The sequence below is a fragment of the Marmota marmota genome, unplaced genomic scaffold (genome assembly GCF_001458135.2).
Source record: "Marmota marmota marmota unplaced genomic scaffold, marMar, whole genome shotgun sequence".
Taxonomy (NCBI): Eukaryota; Metazoa; Chordata; class Mammalia; order Rodentia; family Sciuridae; genus Marmota; species Marmota marmota.
Window position 1 is genome coordinate 2,700,195 of NW_025999891.1, and position 4,011 is coordinate 2,704,205.

Consider the following 4,011-nt stretch of genomic DNA (forward strand, 5'->3'; position numbering starts at 1 on the left):
TTTTTTTTTTTTTTTTTTTTTTTTTTTTTTTTTTTTTTTTTTTTTTTTTTTTTTGGTACTGGGGATTAAACCCAAGGGCCTCGGGTTTATTGATCTTTTTTATTGATTGTTTTCAAGGTTATAAGCACTCTATCCTCTCCACAGTGACTTATAAAAAAATACCAGAAAGAGCCAATTATGGTGGCCCATGTCTATAATACCAATGACTTGGGAGGTTGAGGCAGGAGAATTGCAAGTTCAAGGCCAGCCTGGGTAACTTAGCAAGATCTTGTCTTAAAATAAAAAATAAAAGGGGTTGAGGATGTAGCTCAGTGGTAGTGTGCCCCTACGTTCAAACCCCATTGCCAAAAAAAAAGGGGTGAGGAGGGGAAGTTCCATTTATCAAAGTTCAGCAGATATGTCTGATTATTAACAAACATAGTAAATTTACAAATTTCAGCAAAGCTCTATTCTTAAATCCATAATGATCTCTGCTCCTGAAGAACACACACTCTTTTTTTCATGTCATCTACATCCAAGTTAATGAAGGCTGATCCCTTTGAGAGAGCGAGAAAACAGAGGCAGAAAGTAATCAACTTTTGAGAGATTGAAACTCAGCTCACCAAGGCTGGGACTCTGGAACTATCCCTTGTCACCTACATAAAGATTTGACCCCACCCTAGTGCCCTCCTTTCCTGAGCAAAGCAAGGGGAAAGAATAGAATGAGCATTCAAACCCAGAGCCCAACACTTTAGACACCAAGATGACTGGGGACAGCAAGAGGGTCACCTGCATGATTCCAGCCCCAACCAGCCAAGAGTTTTGGAATAGCAGATCTGAAAGGACTTCTCTGTACCATCATCCAAGTGTCAGTCAGCTTTGGGATGTCATGTTTGATCTCAAGCCAAAGGTCACCTTGGCTTCTTCCTCTGACTGCTGGCTGGTTCCTAACACACGTGGATTACTTTATCAACTGTCTGGCAACTCCTTATGTACTTACACGCAAACTCAAAAAGGGCTTTTCCCTCCCCATTTTACTTGGAAACACCCTAAGTTCTTAAGTAAATTGAGAACTTCTTTTTTCTTTCTTTCAATGTCAACCTTTGGGGCTGTGTAGACAGAAAGGGTCCTATATTTGAAACTTACCAGACATTTACTACCACCTCGCATCAAGCTCTTAGAAAAGCCTATTGAACTCTGGGGTGGCTGGGCTGGCTGCTAAGAATCTCTGGGCTTGTTAAAAATATAGATTCCAGATCCTGACTCCTTTGCATAAGACTATAGTTCCAGCTATTCAGGAGGCTGAGACAGGAGGCAGCCTGAGCCCAGGAGTTAGAGGTCCGGCCTGAGCAACAAAGCAAGACTCTCATCTCTTAAAAACAAACAAACAAAATGATAGATAAATCCCAGGCTTTTCCCAGATCCATGTGGATTCCATTTCAATGTGGCCCAGCACAAGAATTCTTTTTATAATGTTCATACAAAGGATTCTGATTTGCAGTCAGTTCTTTAGATTATTTCAGAAGTGGAAGAAAAATAGTTTAGTAATTTCCTCAGACTTTCTTTCTGACTAATTAGCAAGCACTTAACAAGTAGATAAGATGGGTAAGGTGCTACAGCAAACTCTAGGAAAACAAAGAGTGAATAAATAAGATGAGGTTTGGTTGAGGCCTGGCAGCCACTTTGCTAAACATTTACCATAGATTTCCTCCTTCATCCTCAGGACATAGAAGCTTTTTTAAAATTATTATTATTTTTTTTAGTTGTAGATGGAGACATACCTTTATTTTATTCGTTTTTATTTTTATGTGGTGCCGGGGATCAAGCCTCACGCATGCTAGGCAAGCACTCTTCCACTGAGCCAGCCCCCGAGATAGAAGCTTTATTTATTTATTTTCCAATAGCCATTGTTTCTCTCTTTTTTTTAAAAAAAAAAATATTTCTTTTTTAGTTTTAGGTGGACACAATATTTTTACATTTACGTGGTGCTGAGAATCGAACCCAGTACCTCATGCATGCTAGGCGAGCACTCTACCACTGAGCCACAACCCCAGCCCCAAGATAAAAGCTTTTAATGCATCCATTGCACAGATAAGAAAACCAAGGCAAGATGACTTTTTAAAATCCCTCACTTCTAGTAAGGGGAAGAACGGAGCTTCAAACCCAGGTAACCTGGTGCCACAGCCTGCGCCCTTTACCACCACTAGCCAGTATCTGCCTTCAACAAGCCCAGTGAAAAAGGGGTAACAGCTGAATTACTGTAATAAGAGGCAGAAAGAGAGTCTAGTGGGTGGCAGCCACGTCAGGGATGGGGGTTTGAACTTGAGATTTTTTTTTTAACCCTTTTGCCCAACAGCTAAAGGAGTCTGAAATTCCCAAGAAATCTATCCCCCCATCGCCACCCTTTTCTTTTGTACCAGGGATTTAACACAAAGGCACTTAGCCACTGAACCACATCCCCAAGCCCCCATTTTTTAAAAATTTTTTATTCTGAGACAGAGTCACATTAGGTTGCCTACAGCCTTGCTAAGTGGTGGAGGCTGGTTTCAAATCTGTGGTCCTCCTGCCTTAGTCTCTTGAACTGCTGGGATTACAGGCATGTGCCACCACATCCAGCTCCCCAAGAAATCCTTGAATGCAGCAGCTCATAATGAAAGTCAACCCATCTGAGCACAGCACAATATATATATATATTTTAGTTTTCGGTGGATACAACATCTTTATTTATTTTTTTTATTTTATGTGGTGCTGAGGATCCAACCTAGTGCCCCGAGGATGCCAGGCGAGCGCGTTACCGCTTGAGTCACATCCCCAGCCCAGCACAAATCTTTCTTCAAGACATGGCCCAAGGGCTGGGGCTGGGGCTCAGTGGCAAAGCGCTTGCCTTGCGTGTGTGAAGCCTTGGGTTCGATCCTCAGCACCACATAAAAATAAATAAAGTCATTGTGTGTCCATCTACAACTAAAAGAAAAAAAAAGTTTAATTAAAAAAAAAAAAAGACATGGCCCAAACAAACAGTGGCCCAGAAAGCAAGAGAGAAGATTGGTTATTTCTACTTTTCAGTTTCTAAAATCTCTTGATTTTGTGATGTGCTTGGGGTGGAAGACAGGTCAGGGAAGTGGTCAGAAGTGAAACTAAGATTCTGTTTTCTTTCCAAACACTGCCTGTAACCAAATTCCCCTAAAGACTGTGATTTGGGGGACAGAGAAAGCTGCCTGTCAATTTGGGACTCAAATAGCAAGCTAAGGGATATCTTAAGAGCAGGAAGATGACCTTATTTTAGGTGACCAAGAAGATGATATTTAGTCTGGATTAAGGTTGCAGAGGTTAAAGTTTATTATCCTAATTCATAAGTTCCCCTGTGCTTTTTTTCTGTGTTCCTTTTTCTCAGACTGCATGCAAACCTCAGAAAAGATACAGTCTTACCCCCACAGTGGTCTAACTCCTTCAAATATAATAAGCTGTACTGTTCCAAAGCCACAAAATGGTTCAAAACAAGGCAGTCTAAGACACTGCTTCTATCTAAGGAGGGACCACATCCCTAACAACAATTTGGGCAAAATAGCAAATAATTCCATAACTGGTTAAAATCACCTATATTAACAAGGCCAAATGCTAAATGTTGACAGCTCAATAGCAATTTAAAAGAAAAAACAAAGAGGGCTTTGAAATTTGAGTATAGGGGCTGTTGCAGTGGTGCATGCCTGTGATCCCAGTGGCTAGGGAGGCTGAGGCAGGAGGATTGTGAGTTCAAACCATCCTCAGCAATTTAGCAAGACCTAAGCAACTCAGTGAGACCCTGTCTCTAAATAAAATATAAAAAAAGGGCTGGGGATGTGGCTCAGTGATGAAGCTCCCCTGGGTTCAATCCCTGGTTCCAAAAACAAAAACAAAATTTGAGTATAGAGGCTGAGAATGTAGCAGCAGTATAGCGCTTCTCTAGTGTGCACAAAGCCCTGGGTTTAATCCCTATCTCTGCAAAAAAAAAAAGAAAAAGAAAAAAGAAAAAAATTTACAGTCATATATATATAT